Source organism: Macaca nemestrina, chromosome Y (assembly GCF_043159975.1).
Source record: "Macaca nemestrina isolate mMacNem1 chromosome Y, mMacNem.hap1, whole genome shotgun sequence".
NCBI classification, from domain to species: domain Eukaryota; kingdom Metazoa; phylum Chordata; class Mammalia; order Primates; family Cercopithecidae; genus Macaca; species Macaca nemestrina.
In genome coordinates, this window is record NC_092146.1 from 11,533,185 (window position 1) to 11,552,060 (window position 18,876).

Here is an 18,876-nt window from a genome sequence, read left to right on the forward strand (position 1 = left end):
CTTTGGGGATGCTCTCATTCACCATTGCAGAAGGCCTGGTCCCTGCCAAATCTGTTGTAGACAAACTCAAACATGATTCCTGCAAGAGCAATTGTAAAAGCTGAGCTTATATTGAATATTCTGGCCTACGTGTTATTTAATTTGTGCTACAATCACATAACAATTAATCAACAGGCACTTATGCTCAAGTACATATGCTCAAGCATATACACTTCCTTTTAAGGACTGTTTCGGATTAAATCCGCAAACTTTTCCTACCTCCAGCTCTGACTTTGCCATCAACTTAGGTAAATATATACTGCCAAACCCCAAAAATAAGAGAATAAAATGCAACCCAGTCTGAACCCAAAAATCATATTTTAATCATGAATACCCCACACAGCTAACCCTCACGGCTAACCCTCAACTGATGTAATTTTCCTAAAAATCTTAAGACCCCCCAAATCAAGCCTTGATTTTATATAATAATTATAATAACTCAATGTCCACTCTAATACATAATGTCCTGAGCATATCCCTCTACATTGCTACCCCCCATATACTATATCATAAATCAGTTATATTTTAATTATGAGGAATCCTCTCAACCTAACCTCTGCCAATTCAACTTTAAAAACCCAGAATTCCCAGAAATGTAAACGACTATTTATATTTACTTCTTTCCTTCTCATATTCTAATTTTAGACTTAAGTATTTATACAGTTAATGTAGCTTAACTATTTCAAAGCAAACTATTAAAAATGTCTTGATGCATCTGCACATCTCCATAAACAAATACGATTGGTATTTCTATCAGCTGTTAATAAGATTACACATGCAAGCATCCCTGCCTCAGTGAGAATCCCCGTTAGATCACCCAGGTCAAAATGAGCAAGTATCAAGCACACACAAATGGAGATCAAAACACTTTGCTCAATGATACCCCCATGGGAAACAGTGGTGATAAATATTTAGTAATAAATGAAAGTATACCTAAGCTATAGTTATATATAGGGTTGATCAATTTTGTGCCAGCCATAGCTGCCATATAATTAACCCAAGCTAATAGAAGTTGCTGTAAAGAAATGATTAAGGTATGTCCTCAATCAAGTTAAACTCCATCTAAGTTGTGGAAAACTCCAGCTTTAATAAAATATGCTAGCCGGGTCCGGTGGCTCCCGCCTGTAATTCCAGCACTTTGGGAGGGTGAGGCAGGCAGATCATGAGGTCAGGAAATCGAGACCATCCTGGCCAACATGGTGAAACCCCATCTCTACTAAAACTGCAAAAAGAAAAAAAAATTAGGCGGGCATGGTGGCAGTTGCCTGTAGTCTCTGGGGAGGCTGAGGCAGTAGCATGGCGAGAACCCAGGAGGCGGAGCTTGCAGTGAGCCGAGATCACACCACTACACTACAGCCTGTGCAACAGAGCAAGACTCTGTCTCAATAAACAAACAAACAAACAAACAATGAAGTTGGCTCTAATATCCTGAAGACACACTAGCTAAGACTCCAATTGGTTTTAGATACCTCCCTATGCTTAGCCCTAACCTCTAACACTTACATTAAAACAAAACCATTCACCAGAATATTATAAGCAACAGCTTAAAACTCAAAGAACTTGGCAGTGCTTTATATCCCTCTATAGGAGCCTGTTCTATAATCAATGAATCCCGATATACCTCATCACCTCTTGCCCCCAGACTATATACAGCCATCTTCAGCAAACCCGAAAAAGGTTGTAGAGTAAGCACAAGTATAAAACATTAGGTTAAGGTGTAGCTCATGAGCTGCGAAGAAACAGACTACATTTTTTATAGCCAGAAAATCACAAACAACATTTATGAAATCTAAGGGCACAAGGAGGATTCAGCAGTAAACTAAGAACAGAGTCCCTGGTTGAAGAAGGCCAGGAAGGACCCACAAACCACCAGTCACCCTCTTCAAATACTACTCTAGAAAATACTATTACAAAAAAACTCCATACACACATGTAGAGGAGATAAGTCCTAACATGGTAAGCATACTGGAAAATGCGCTTAGGCAAACCAAAGTGTAGTTTAACCCAAAGTTTCTGGCTTACACCCAGAAGATTTCACCATGACCTGATCACTTTGAGCCAACTCAAGTCCCAAACCTCACTAAAAATATTATCAAACCATCTTAATCAAACTATTTACCTTAGACATACATATAGGCAATAGAAAGTTTCACTCTGGGCCGGGCGCGGTGGCTCAAGCCTGTAATCCCAGCACTTTGGGAGGCCGAGGCGGGCGGATCACAAGGTCAGGAGATCGAGACCACAGTGAAACCCCGTCTCTACTAAAAATACAAAAAATTAGCCGGGCGCGGTGGCGGGCGCCTGTAGTCCCAGCTACTCAGGAGGCTGAGGCAGGAGAATGGCGGGAACCCGGGAGGCGGAGCTTGCAGTGAGCCGAGATCGCGCCACTGCACTCCAGCCTGGGCAACAGCCTGAGACTCCGTCTCAAAAAAAAAAAAAAAAAAAAAAAAAAAAAAAAGGAAGTTTCACTCTGGTGCTTAGACATATTACTGTAAGGGAAAGATGAAAGAACTGAATAAAGCATTAAAAACCAATGACAAACACTTACACTTTCTGCATAATGCACTAACTAGAAATAACTTTACACAGAGAACCATGGCCATGTCCCTTGAAACCAGACGAGCTACTCAAGGACAGCTAAAAGAGCTCACCCATCTTTGTGACAAAAGAATGGGAGGATTTATGAGTAGCAGTGACAAACCTACAGAACCTGTTGATAGTTGTCCAAGAGATAATCTTATTTCAACTTTATACAAAATGCATGATAGTTGCAAACCTCTCTGAGGCCTACTTGATTATATGCTCATGATCTTACATATTGCCCTAAACCGAAGTATGACAGTCAACAACTCACTTATAGGCTGGCATCAGGGATGAGACAATTATTATATCTGTGTATTGGGTCCAGAAATGAATGACCATCTCATCTGTGGCCAGATTCACTTATAAAAGTCACAATTCCAACTTTGTGCTGTATTCACTTGTTAGACCCAGGACTTCGAAAATGGGCTTTTTAATTGTAGGATAACAACTTTCACTTTCACCTGAATGTACAGTCAAGGGTCTTAATCTTATCTTTTTGCTGGGGCCTATTATGAAACTTTCTGTACCACCCAAGAAGTTTTTATAATATGAGTTTTTGTTGTAATATCACTATTTCAAAATGCACCCATGGAAAAGAATTTAAACCAAAAAGTGTCAACACTGGGGTACTATGTCTAGTAATATGACACAACCTCCTCATCTTTCAAGATGCCACCATTAACTGACAGCTTGGTGTGTATATAAGTGTCACAACCTCATGTGTGTTCTGGGTCATGGTATGATACACTCTACAACATCCCAATACTTTGTGCAAACTGAATGAGAGTTGCAAACCTCTGGGAAGTCTAAATGCTTGCATTGTCTCACAGTCTTAAATATTGCCTTAAACCCAGTTATGACAGTAAACATTTCTCTTTTAGGCTGGAGATAGGAGACCCATTATTATACCTGTTATCTGGGTCTAGAAATGAGTCACCACCTTACCTGTAGCAAGATCCACAAATGAAAACCACAACTTCATCTTTGTACTTTATTTACTTGTTAGGCTTGGGACTTCCACAGTGGACTTTGTAAACGTCGATTGGTGATAACTTTTGCTCTCACCTGCCTGTGTAATCATGAGTCACCATCTTAACCTTTGGCTTGGCCCTCTAATAATAAAACTTTGTATACCACCCAGGGAGTTTATAGAATATAAGTTAGTGTTGTAACCTTCTCTGAGCTTTCTATAAATATGCAACTCATAGGCTTACCTATTGTACAAAGTGTAGCCATGAGAGGCAAAATATCTGCTATTGGTGGAAACCCAACTTAAGTTTGTTCATCATGTCTGTGAACCAAATCAATGTAAATTTTATAATCTTATTTGTAGGGAAAAAAAACTGGGCCTAGAAAGATTGTCAAAACACTGAGATGCTGGACAAAGTCATACTTCTTTGCTCCTGTTTTCTATGCCAGTATCATGCTGCTTTGCTTGTTATAGCTTTGCAGTATGGTTTTGAAGTCAGGTACATTGATGCTTTCAGCTTGGTTCTTTTTTTCACAGGATTATTTTGGATATTTGGGAAGTTTTGTGTTTTTTTGTTTGTCAGTTAATTAGTTATTTTGTTTGTTTGTTTGTTTGTTTGTTTTGGTTCTCCATAAATTTTAGCCCTATTTTTTCCATTTCTGTTAAAAAAAAGTCATCAGTTTTTTTATAGAGTTTGCATTGAATCTGGAGATTATCTTGATTAGCATAGACATTTTAACAATATTTTTATAACTCATGAGAAAAACATCTCTCTCAAATTTTTCATGTTTTCATCAATGTTTGTAATTTATAGTGTAGAGAGTGTTTATCTTTTTAATGAATTTTACTGCTTGACACCTTTATTTTCATTCCAGATGTGGAAAAAGTATTTGGAAATATTTAACATACCTTTGTGATTAAAACAACTGAACAATTAGGTATAGATGGTATGTGCTTCATAACTGTTAAGGCAAAATATGACAAAATAATAGCTGATATCACACTAAACAGAAAAAGAAAAAAGCTTTTCATTTAAGACCTGAAACAAAAACATGATGTCTACTTTTACCACTTTTATTCAACAGAGTATTGGAAATACCATCCAGTCATTTATGCAAGAGAAAGAAAGAAAAGACTTCCAAATAAAATAGGAGAAAATCAGATTGTCTCTGTTGGCAGATCACGTAATTGTCTATATAGCAAAACTGAAATACTACACTAAAAATCATGAGAATTAATTAAAAAAATGCAGTGAAGTGGCAGAATAAAAAAACATACAAAAATTAATAGGAGTATTTTAATAGGAGTATTTTACCAGCGAGAATAAGTAATCTGCAAAAGTCTCTACTAAAAATACAAAAAACTAGCCGCGCATGGTGGCGGCGCCTGTAGTCCCAGCTACTCGGGTGGCTGAGGCAGGAGAATGGTGGGAACCCGGGAGGTGGAGCTTGTAGTGAGCTGAGATCCGGCCACTGCACTCCAGCCTGGGTGACAGAGCGAGACTCCGTCTCAAAAAAAAAAAAATTATTTACAACAGCTATAAAAAATAATTCATATTTATACTCATGCTGTGGTAAAGTTCAACTTTATTTTTTATCATTTGGATATTCAGAATTCTCCAATCAATTCATTAAAAAGATTTTTCCTGTCTCATCTTGAGTGATAAAGACAGAAAACAACTAAGGGACCTTTTCTCATTTTGAGTGAAAGAAACAGGAGAGAGTCCAGGGTCCTGGGCAAAACTCCATCTTTAAGTCTAAAACAACCAGAAGGCTGAAAAACTGGACTGCTTGTTTGGATGAAGCTGGTCCTTTCCTGAATGTTTCTCTCTTAATAATGCTCACCTGTGAACTTGGAAAAAGTGGTGGAGCCATGAAAATTTATTATTTTTGACAAGGGAGGAGCCTGGACTTTTCAGTTGCTGTATGATGACCTGGTGTTCATTAATTTGTGAGGTGGTAGTCTGTTAACAGGAGTTCCTCTCACTTTGCTGAAAGTTTTGTTGTTGTTGTTGCTGTGCTTTGTTTTGCCCAAAACACTTTACTCCTCAGCATTCAGTGTGTCCATTAGCCTATTCATTCCTGGCCATGTGGCAAGATACTGATTTTGTCTCAACTAAGGAGAAAGTTCTACAACATTTCACTCTCTAGATGTGCGTCTTGAGGAAGAATAATATATAAGCCAAAAAACATTTTTACCTTTTTTTTTTTGTAAACCTTTTCATCCATGGACTTCTCCCGAGGGTAATCAAAACTGTACACCCCTTGCCCCAAGAGCCCCACACACATGTGATATGGACTGGTGAATGGCAACTTCTCACTCCCAACTCCTCTGGGCTGAAAAATCTAAGTCATTCATGGTGTCTTTGTCTTAGCCAAGGGATTCACTCTCATCTAATAACAATTAATTTTTCTTTCTGTTGAAAACACCCCTTAACATAAAAATGAACACTTTCTTCCCTGCCCTACATTTAAGACACTTTTTCTTTTCTTCACCTTGTCAGCAGTTTACTTTTTAAGCAAAAGTCTTTTTAAAAATCTTCTTAGAAAGTGTTTTGCTGGATTAGGACCCTAACACTCACTGTTTATATTATTTGTAGAGTTGTAATTGTGAAAGGATATTTGTGGGGTTGTTCTTAAGCTGTGGCCATTCTGGTGTGCTTCATATGTTATTCTCTGTGGTTGTTAGGAAATTTTGCTGCAGGTCTCCATTTTGTTTTATGTTTTTAGAAGCCTGACCTGTAACCACGTGGCAATGTTTTGTTTTGACCTCTGCCTTTTTACAATGGTGGCCTAGGTTTAATCATGGCTTAGAAAATTAGTTTCTTCTGGATTCATATCAGCATGTAACTTTTGCCATTTGTTGATTTCTTCCCATTCACAACTGGGTTTTTTTGTTTGGTTTTGTTTTATGTTTTAATCCTCTGAGCACCTGATAATTTATTTTGTTAAAGTTTGAAAGTCATAAATACAGGCTGCTTTCTGCTGCTAAATCAGGTAATAAGGAATTTAAAATAGTTTTCTTAAAAAGTGCTCAACTTAGTTAAAAGTGGTTATCCAATTTATAGGTATATTTTAAAACATTTATGTTTTTGTCTTCTGGGATGTTGTTTTGATAGGAAAAGTTTTTTTCTCAGCCACTGAATTTTTTTTCTTAATTTTTTATTGCTATTCTAATGCAATCATGAGAAACCAATAATTCAATCATGAAACTGGCAAATAAAAAATCTTATAGGTATTGGCTTTTCTTCTGCCTAGCTGTGTAGTTATATATATGTTGTGTGTGTGATGTCTGTAAAAAAGAGCTTTAATAAATTTACTTATAAAATGATAAAAACTTGGATCAAATATTTTCTGAAGGGAAGATTAAAGTTGTGTACCTTTCAGTTTACATGACTTTTAATCTATGAGACATAAAAAGAGCCTAAAGATTACTGGTAAAACACAAATGTCATCAATATATGAGTAGCTGGACTACATTATGCTGGTCATATACTAGGTTTGCTAACTGTTTTAAGGTTAAAAACTGCTTTTTCAGTTTTTGAAAACAGTTGAACTTTGCTTCACAATTGGTAATGCCTGAAAACAAGTGGAATGAACCATGCTCTTAATTACACTGAAAGGGGTCAAACGCTTCACTGCACCTAGCACATGATTGAAATAACCCTGTTTTATATTACAGTTAAAATTACTAGAAATTACCATAATAACATGTAATTGAAAACACTGGAAGTAGCTTTACATATAAGATGTATAAGAACAGTAAAATGTGTTTTTAATAAAAGTTTATAAGAAGGCATGAAAATATAAATTCTTGCCTATGGTCAAACATCTGTTTTCAAATAGATAAGATAAGGTTAAGAGTTCAAACAACTTGCAGAAGGAGTGTAAAAATAAATATTTCCAAAGAAATTCTGTATGTGAAAACTAATTTAATTCAAAAAGTGTTACATAAGTCTTTTGTAAATTCAGCATTGAAAAAAAGGCACTCATCTGTTCTTTAGCAAAATTTGTAAAGAATTATAAAAGGTTTTTGATTTTTATATTTCTAAGTCATCATTTTGGTTAAATAAGTAATTTATGGTCAAGGGGAATTTTATGTTATAACATAAAATGTTTTAAGCTCCTAACATGTAATATCCTTCTCAAAATCAAACTGTAGTAACAAAATTGTCTTTCCTAATTCCTGGCTTTTGGATACTAAAGAGGGCCCCTGCAGTATCCACAAGAAAATTAAAAAGGATCATATGACAGGTTTATTGATAAGGAATTGCCTAAATGGTGTTAAATATTGATGATATAACATTTTGGTGAATGATATTAATACATGTTCCAAAATTGTACGGGATTTCTAAAATTCAAATGTCTGAAATGTATGCTATCAATCTCAATTAAGGTTGTTAAGTTATTGTAAACCACAAAAATAACCATTTTCTTTATCAATCATGTTTCTGATTTAAACCACCCTGGATATTTTGTTATACACAGACAATTGTCTTGTTTTGATTTTTTTCAAAACATAGTTTTTAATCAGCTATAGGACTTTGGCAAGTGCTCTCAAATGCAGACTTCTGATAACTTTGTGGCTTGTGACACTGGGATTCAAGAGAAATGTACTGGACTTAAGAAGAGCTAAAATGTGCGTGAATATCAGCAAACACAACAAGAGTTAATTGAATGAACTGTACTAATAGAAAACTGAAGTAATCTTTATGACTTTTGCTTGTAACCTTACCAGTCCATGTATTGTTTACTGGATTCAAAGAAACTTATGTTGAGATATTTATAGCCTTAATATATGAGTAAGACACACTTTTGTAAACAAAATATAGAGCATCTTTGTCTCTCTCTTTCTGGCTTCTCCAGAATTTGAAAAACAGTTGTGAGTATTCTTAACTTATTGCAATAGAGCTGTTTGCATCAATGCAATAATAACTCCTTTCTTTTGCAACTGGACACAATTGGAGAAACTGGTTGTTTTACCAAGGCGTTGACTAAAAGGGGATGCTTCCCCTTTAGGAGCCAAGCTCAACTTACAGAGCCAAGAAAGGTACCATGAAAAAACTGGCCCATACATTTCCTACACAGTCCTTGTCCAGGGTGCTTGATCTCTGGTGACTAAAAAGTGACACTTTCTGATAAGCCCAGGAGGTTCATGTTTATCTTGGGACTGTAAGAGGAGATGATTAGCCAACTTATAAGTATTTGATGGTTTAAACCCATGAGTGTAGTCGACTTTAGAAAGTCCTATCTGAAATTACTTGTGGAACAGAGTTCCATCAAAACCAATGTAAATGACCAATGTAGAAATAATTATTCTTGCTGCACTTTATGCAAATAATCAGTCAAAGTATAAGCCTAAAGTTTATTTTACAAACAACTCAGTCCTATCATGATCTGTTTTTAACAGAAAAAGATTGGAATAAGATTTTGTTTCAAAAGTTATTATACAGTCATCATTAAATTCTAAAACTCATTATTTTTGAGATTTTGCCTGCATTTTAGGCTCACCCTGTTTATTCTTGTGAACCAACTAACAATCTTCAGCTGCAGCTCAGAAGAAACAAAAATGGATGGATAATGTATAATATTTGGATGAATATTCTGGTTCTAGGCAATTATCCTGTGAATCCTGCAGACTGATGAGAATAAACAGGGTGCCCACCCAAATCTTAGAATGCAAACTAGTCACTAGTTTTCTGGATATGTCACAGACATCCTTTTCTCTCCCTTGTGGAAATGGGACTCAATTTCACAGCTTCATCTTAGCATTCAGCTGATGATACAAAATTCATGAAATATCCATAGATGCATTTTTATTACAATCTCAGTTCCAAGCTTCACATTGAAGCCCTAGGAAGGAATACTGGATCTGAGAAATCCAGAGGCAGATAATAATGCATGTTAAAAGGCACGGTGTGGGTAAGCATGGCTAATTCTAACCAGTTAAGCCAAGCCTCCCATTTCATGGATAAAGATTATGCTAGAATCAGTGCCAGCACCATAAATAAGGTCTAGTCAACTCCAGAACTACTGACAGCAGGAGAGATAGAGCATATGTGGGTAAGGGCAGATATTTTCACCCCCCTAGGCCTCCCTCTTAACATAACTGAAAGCTTCTTTGACACTTATATGTGGCACCTTGTCACAATCACTGAGACTCGGGGATACAAGGATGGAGAAGGTAAAGAGAACATTCTTGCTTCTATCCCTCAACATACCCTGGTTGTTTGCTAGGAAGAGAAAGAAACCAGGGACACTTGCTCCTCTCTCTCTTTCTAGGTAATTAGCCATTTGTCCTCAGTCTATACCCCTTTCGAATGCATCCTGAACCCTTGGGACTCCCTTGAAATAATGCTTACTTTTTTTTTCATTTCTTATCCTCTGTCCTCTCTTTAAAGATAGGTAATCACATCTCCATAGTATGGGACACTTCTCTCAGATGCATACTCCAAACTTGGAAGAGTTAATTTCCCAAACATTAAATCAGTTTTCTTAGGATTGGACTCAGGGACAAAGAACCTAGAAGCCTGACATGTTGGCAAAGGGATAAATTTTGTTTTTTCAGTTGGGCTTTTGCCCTCCCTCTTTCAGGTAAAAGACCCTGAAATTTCTGAGCTGTCCTTGCCAACTTTACTCTTGTTTTATTTTAGCACATATTTTTGAAAACTCGGTTTGATTCTTCTCACCTTCAGGCTACCAGACTTCAAAAAGTCATGCAAACAGAGCCTCGGACAATGACCCCTTTCACTGATAACACTTTTCATCAGAAAGCACTTAAATGTAGTTTTTGTCCTCATCCTTATTTTTATTCTAAAAGCAGTTTGATGTACTTTTTTTAGAGTAAGAAATAACAGAGTTAGAAAACAGCCAAAGGTTTTGGGCAAAACCCCTCCTTCAAGACTGATAAAACAGCCTGAAGCCTGATAAATCAGACTGCTTGTCCTAGATGAAGCCTGCCTTTTTCCAACTGAATCTCTCTGAATAATATCCACCTGCACAATATGGAAAGGGAGTGGAGACAGAATGTTTACCCCTTGTGCAGGGAGGAGATTCCTGGCCTCTTCAGTTCTTGTAAGATGGTATGGTTTTCATCGAGCTAGGAGGTGGGAATCTGTAAATAGCACTCTCATAGTCTGTCGAGAATTTTTTTTTTTCTTTTTTTTTACCTAAACAACTGTACTCCTCATCCTTCAGAGTATTCTTGAGCCTAATCTTTTCTAATTATGTGACAAAAATCCAATTTTGCTAAAGGAGAGAGGTTGGCAACACAAGGATTTGGAACCCTCATTTAAGATAAGCTGAATATATTCATGTGAGTTTCTTTCTGGCTTCTTCTACCTATCTCAACTTTTATTTTTCTGTCTTCATGCCAGCACCACGCTGTTTGATTACTGTAACTTTACAATATGTTTTGAAATGAAAAAGAAAAATGCCTCTAAGTTTATTATTTTTTTCCATGTTGTTTGTCTATTTCTTGTTTTTTGAGGGTTTGTAGAAGCTGTAGGACAATGTTTAGTGGCTTTCTCCTGTTATCCCAGAAATTTGGAAAGTCAAGACAGGTGGATTGCTTGAGCCCAGGGTTTTGATAGTAGCCTGAGCAATATGGTGAAACACTGCCTCTACAAAAAATACAAAAACTTGCTGAGCATGGTGGCATGCACCTGCAGTCCCAGCTACTTGTGAGGGTGAGGTGTGGAGAATCAATTGAGTTTGAGAGGTCAAGGCTACAGTGAACATGATTATGACACTACACTCCAGCCTGAGTGATACAGTTAAATATAGACAGAAACATTTTAGAGTATTTTAATACTTCTTCAAAAATAACCATTGTTTAGTGAAAGAAATCTCATTAATCTATAGATTATTTTTAATACCATTAATATCTAAAGAAACTTGCATGTTCCAACTCTTGAAAAATAGTATGGGCAAGGGGGCAGAGCAAGATGGCTGAATAGGAACAGCTCCAGTCTACAGCTCCCAGCGCGAGTGACACAGAAGACAGGTGATTTCTGCATTTTCAACTGAGGTACTGGGTTCATCTCAATAGGGACTGCCGGACAATCGGTGCTGGTCAGCTGCTGCAGCCCGACCAGCGAGAGCTGAAGCTGGGCAAGGCATCACCTCACCTGGAAAGTGCAAGGGAGAAGGGAATCCCTTTTCCTAGCCAGGGGAACTGAGACACACAACATCTGGAAAATCGGGTAACTCCCACCCCAATACTATGCTTTACCAAGGGTCTTAGCAAAAGGGCACACGAGGAGATTATATCCCACACCTGGCCGGGAGGGTCCCATGCCCACGGAGCCTCCCTCATTGCTAGCACAGCAGTTTGCAATCTAACAGCAAGGCAGCAGCAAGGCTGTGGGAGGGGTGCCTGCCATTGCTGAGGCTTAAGTAGGTAAACAAAGCTGCTGGGAAGGTCAAACTGCGTGGAGCTCACAGCAGCTCAAGGAGGCCTGCCTGTCTCTGTAGACTCCACCTCTGGGGACAGGGCACAGCTAAACAACAACAACAACAACAACAACAAAAAGCAGCAGAAACCTCTGCAGATGCAAACGACTCTGTCTGACAGCTTTGAAGAAAGCAGTGGATCTCCCAACTCGGAGGTTGAGATCTGAGAATGGGCAGACTGCCTGCTCAAGTGGGTCCCTGACCCCTGAGTAGCCTAACTGGGAGACATCCCCCACTAGGGGCAGACTGACACGCCACACCTCACACGGTGGAGTATACCCCTGAGAGGAAGCTTCCAAAGCAAGAATCAGACAGGTACACTCGCTGTTCAGCAATATTCTATCTTCTGCAGCCTCTGCTGCTGATACCCAGGCAAACAGGGTCTGGAGTGGACCTCAAGCAATCTCCAACAGACCTACAGCTGAGGGTCCTGACTGTTAGAAGGAAAACTAACAAACAGGAAGGACACCAACACCAAAACCCCATCAGTACGTCACCATCATCAAAGACCAGAGGCAGATAAAGCCACAAAGATGGGGAAAAAGCAGAAAAGCTGGAAATTCAAAACATAAGAGCACATCTCCCCCTCCAAAGGAATGCAGCTCATTGCCAGCAATGGATCAAAGCTGGATGGAGAATGACTTTGACAAGATGAGAGGCGGCTTCAGTCCATCAAACTCCTCAGAGATAAAGGAGGAATTACATACCCAGTGCAAAGAAACTAAAAATCTTAAAAAAAGAGTGGAAGAATTGATAACTAGAATAATTAATACAGAGAAGGCCATAACGAACTGACAGAGATGAAAACCATGACACGAGAAATATGTGACAAATGCACAAGCTTCAGTAACCGATTCAATCAACTGGAAAAAAGAATATCAGTGACTGAGGATCAAATGGATGAAATGAAACAAGAAGAGACATCTAAAGAAAAAAGAAGAAAAAGAAATGAACAAAACCTGCAAGAAGTATGGGATTATGTAAAAAGACCAAATCTACATCTGATTGGGGTGCCTGAAAGTGAGGGGGAAAATGGAACCAAGTTGGAAAACATTCTTCAGGATATCATCCAGGAGAACTTCCCCAACCTAGCAGGGCAGGCCAACATTCAAATTCAGGAAATAGAGAGAATGTCAGAAAGATACTCCTTGAGAAAAGCAACTCCAAGACACATAATTGCAAGATTCAGCAAAGCTGAAATGAAGGAAAAAATATTAAGGGCAGCCAGAAAGAAAGGTTGGGTTACCCACAAAGGGAAGCCCATCAGACTAACAGCAGATGTCGTGGCAAAAACTATCCAAGCCAAAAGAGAGTGGGGGCCAACATTCAACATTCTTAAAGAGAATTTTAAACCCAGAATTTCATATCCAGCCAAACTAAGTTTCAGAAGTGAAGGAGAAATAAAATCCTTTACAGATAGGCAAATGCTTAGAGATTTTGTCACCACCAGGCCTGCCTTATGAGAGACCCTGAAGGAAGCATTAAACATGGAAAGGAACAACCAGTACCAGCCACTGCAAAAACATGCCAAAATGTAAAGACCATCGAGGCTAGGAAGAAACTGCATCAACTAACGAGCAAAATAACCAGGTAATATCATAATGGCAGGATCAAGTTCACACATAACAATATTAACCTTAAATGTAAATGGACTAAATGCTCCAATGAAAACACACAGACTGGCAAACTGGATAAAGAGTCAAGACCCATCAATCTGCTGTATTCAGGAGACCCATCTCACATGCAGAGACATACATAGGCTCAAAATAAAGGAATGGAGGAAGATCTACCAAGCAAATGGAGAATAAAAAAAAGCAGGGGTTGCAATACTAGTCTCTGATAAAACAGACTTTAAACCATCAAAGATCAAAAGAGACAAAGAAGGCCATTACATAATGGTAAAGGGATCAATTCATCAGGAAGAGCTAACTATCCTAAACATATATGCACCTAATACAGGAGCACCCAGATTCATAAAGCAAGTCCTTAGAGACTTACAAAGAGACTTAGACTCCTATACAATAATAATGGGAGACTTCAACACCCCACTGTCAACATTAGACAGATCAACGAGACAGAAAGTTAACAAGGACATACAGGAATTGAACTCATCTCTGCAAGCAGACCTAATAGACATCTACAGAACTCTCCACCCCAAATCAACAGAATATACATTCTTCTCAGCACCACATCGCAATTATTCCAAAATTGGCCACATAATTGGAAGTAAAGCACTCCTCGGCATATGTACAAGAACAGAAATTATAACAAACTGTCTCTCAGACCACAGTGCAACCAAACTAGAACTCAGGACTAAGAAACTCAATCAAAACCGCTCAACTACATGGAAACTGAATAACCGACTACTGGGTACATAACAAAATGAAGGCAAAAATAAAGATGTTCTTTGAAACCAATGAGAACAGAGATACAACATACCAGAATCTCTGGGACACATTTAAAGCAGTGTGTAGAGGGAAATTTATAGCACTAAATGCCCACAAGAGAAAGCTGGTAAGATCTAAAATTGACACTCTAACATCACAATTAAAAGAGCTAGAGAAGCAAGAGCAAACACGGTCAAAAGCTGGCAGAAGGCAAGAAATAACCAAGATCAGAGCAGAACTGAAGGAGATAGAGACACAAAAACCTTCCAAAAGTCAGTGAATCCAGGAGTTGGTTTTTTGAAAAGATCAACAAAAATGATACACCACTAGCAAGACTAAAAAAGAAGAAAAGAGAGAAGAATCAAATATACACAATAAAAAATGATAAAGGGGATATCACCACCGGCCCCACAGAAATACACACTACCATCAAAGAATACTATAAACACCTCTATGCGAATAAACTAGAAAATCTAGAAGAAATGAATAATTTCCTGGACACTTACACTCTCCCAACATTAAACCAGGAAGAAGCTGAATCCCTGAATAGACCAATAGCAGGCTCTGAAATTGAGGCAATAATTAATAGCCTACCAACGAAAAGAAGTCCAGGACCAGATGGAGTCACAGCTGAATTCTACCAGAGGTACAAGGAGGAGCTGGTACCATTCCTTCTGAAACTATTCCTATCAATAGAAAAAGAGGGAATCCTCCCTAACTCATTTTATGAGGCCAACATCATCCTGATACCAAAGCCTGACAGAGACACAACAAAAAAAGAGAATTTTAGAACAATATCCCTGATGAACATCGATGCAAAAATCCTCAATAAAATACTGGCAAACCGGATCCAGCAGCACATAAAAAAGCTTATCCACCATGATCAAGTGGGCTTCATCCCTGGGATGCAAGGCTGGTTCATCATACACAAATCAATAAACGTAATCCAGCATATAAACAGAACCAAAGACAAAAACCCCATGATTATCTCAATAGATGCAGAAAAGGCGTTTGACAAAATGCAACAGCCCTTCGTGCTAAAAATGCTCAATAAATTGGGTATTGATGGAACATATCTCAAAATAGTAAGAGCTAGTTATGGCAAAACCACAGCCAATATCATACTGAATGGGCAAAAACTGGAAGCATTCCCTTTGAAAACTGGCACAAGACAGGGATGCCCTCTCTTGCCACTCCTATTCAACATAGTGTTGGAAATTCTGGCTAGGGCAATCAGGCAACAGAAAGAAATAAAGAGTATTCAGTTTGGGAAAGAAGAAATCAAACTGTCCCTGTTTGAAGATGACATGATTGTATATTTAGAAAACCCCCTCATCTCAGCCCAAAATCTTCTTAAGCTGATAAGCAACTTCAGCAAAGTCTCAGGATACAAAATTAATATGCAAAAATCACAAGCATTCTTATACACCAGTAACAGACAAACAGAGAGCCAAATCATGAGTGAACTTCCATTCACAATTGCTTCAAAGAGAATAAAATACCTAGGAATCCAACTTACAAGGGATGTAAAAGACCTCTCAATGGAGAACTACAAACCACTGCTCAGTGAAATAAAAGAGGACACAAACAAATGGAAGAACATACCATGCTCATGGATAGGAAGAATCAATGTTGTGAAAATGGCCATACTGCCCAAGGTAATTTATAGATTCAATGCCATCCCCATTAAGCTACCAATGAGTTTCTTCACAGAATTGGAAAAAACTGCTTTAAAGTTCATATGGAACCAAAAAATGGCCTGCATTGCCAGGATAATCCTAAGTCAAAAGAACAAAGCTGGAGGCATCACGCTACCTGACTTCAAACTATACTACAAGGCTACAGTAACCAAAACAGCATGGTACTGGTACCAAAACAGAGATATAGACCAATGGAACAGAACAGAGTCCTCAGAAATAAGACCACACATCTATAGCCATCTGATCTTTGACAAACCTGACAAAAACAAGAAATGGAGAAGGGATTCCCTATTTAATAAATGGTGCTGGGACAATGGGTTGGCCATAAGTAGAAAGCTGAAACTGGATCCTTTCCTTACTCCTTATACGAAAATTAATTCAAGATGGATTAGAAACTTAAATGTTAGGCCTAAAACCATAAAAGCCATAGAAGAAAACCTAGGTAATACCATTCAGGACATAGGCATGGGCATGGACTTCATGTCTAAAACACAAAAAGCAATGGCAACAAAAGCCAAAATTGACAAATGGGATCTAATTCAACTAAAGAGCTTCTGCAAAGCAAAAGAAACTACTCTGAGAGTGAACAGGCAACCTACAGAATGGGAGAACATTTTTGCAATCTACTCATCTGACACAAGGCTTATATCCAGAACCTATAAAGAACTCAATCAGATTTACAAGAAAAAAACGAACAACCCCATCAAAAAGTGGGCAAAGGATGTGAACAGACATTTCTCAAAAGAAGACATTCATACAGCCAACAGACCCATGAAAAAATGCTCATCATCACTAGTCATCAGAGAAATGCAAATCAAAACCACAATGAGATACCATCTCACACCAGTTAGAATGGCAATCATTAAAAAATCAGGAAACAACAGGTGCTGGAGAGGATGTGGAGAAATAGGAACACTTTTACTCTGTTGGTGGGATTGTAAACTAGTTCAACCATTATGGAAAACAGTGTGGCAATTCCTCAAGCATCTAGAACTAGAAGTACCATATGACCCAGCCATCCCATTACTGGGTGTATATCTAAAGTATTATAAATCATGCTGCTATAAAGACACATGCACACGTATGTTCATTGTGGCACTATTCACAATAGCAAAGACTTGGAATCAACCCAAATGTCCATCACTGACAGACTGGATTAAGAAAATGTGGCACATATACACCATGGAATACTATGCAGCCATAAAAAAGGATGAGTTTGTGTCATTGTAGGGACATGGATGCAGCTGGAAACCATAATTCTCAGCAAACTATCACTAGAACAGAAAACCAAACACCACATGTTCTCACTCATAGTTGGGAACTCAACAAAGAGATCACTTGGACTCAAGAAGGGGAACGTCACACACCAGGGCCTATCATGGAGAGGGGGGAGGGGGGAAGGATTGCATTGGGAGTTATACCTGATGCAAATGGCGAGTTGATGGGTGCTGACAAGTTGATGGGTGCAGCACAGCAACATGGCACAAGTATACATATGTAACAAACCTGCACATTATGCACATGTACCCTAGAACTTAAAGTATAATAATAATAATAATTTTAAAAAAAGAAAAATAGTATGGTCAAGAATTTGTCTAGTTTCCATATACACACAGACATGACATTTTCTTTTGGTTTTTAACTTCAATTTATATTTTATTGCATTCCGAGATAATACTTTTTGTGATTATCATCTGTCTAAATATGCTAAACTTGCATTCCAGCTAAGAAGTTTGCCTATCTAAGAAAACATCCCATATGCTGTTGAAAATATTGTGTGTTATGCTATTGCTGGGTGAAATGTTTTATAGATAATCCCCAGGTATTATATTTCTAACCTTTTATTTCTCAATGTATTTGCCTTTATCTTAATTTTGTTTCTCTGCATTTTTATTTACTTTCTTCTATTTAATTTTTTCTTTTTTATTACATTCTCTTCAAAAAAATTTTCTCTAATTTGTGTCTTATATGTAACATTTTATTTAATTTCTTTTTCTTTTATTAATTTCCATTCACATCCCTTAATATTATTTTACTTTCTCCATATTTACTTTGTTTTTCATTTTTATTTTTTCTCTTCAATATTAAAATTTTCTGATTTTAGTTTTTTGCAAATTATTTTAATTTCTTTTACTTTTACATATTTATTTTTTTATCCTCATTTTGTTTATTTTCACTAATCTTAATTACATTTCTCTTTATTTTTCTCTATTTTATTTCAGTGTATTTGTCCTTACTATTTTTAACTACTTTAAATTTATGTTTAAATTTTATTTTATTTCTCTTGATTTTATTCTTTTCACTTTATATTTCTACATTTTGTTTTGTCAAATAGAAGAGATGAGCTATTTTAGATTTGCCAAGCCATAGTGGTCAAGATTTTTGTTTGCTAAGGCTCTCTGGCTGCCACTCTACCACAGGAGTCTCCAGTCTAGGGTATAGTCAGGGCCATATAACAGGATTGCTAAGATCCCTGGGCAGATATTTTATTGTTACGGGCTGATCTAGCATTCAGTGTCACAGGCCATTTCTGCTGCTTTCAGAAGCCCCCTGGTAGCCTCAGTGTGGCTAGGCTGAGACCCTAACCGCCCCTTCATTTGTGTCCCAATGAGTACCCCACACATAATCCAGGACACTAACCCTTCTTTTTTTTTTTCCAGCACAGGATCCACAACCACTCGACTCCACCAGTACATGTATAGAACATATGTTTGTCTTTTTGTTGTTAAGAAAGAAAATTTATT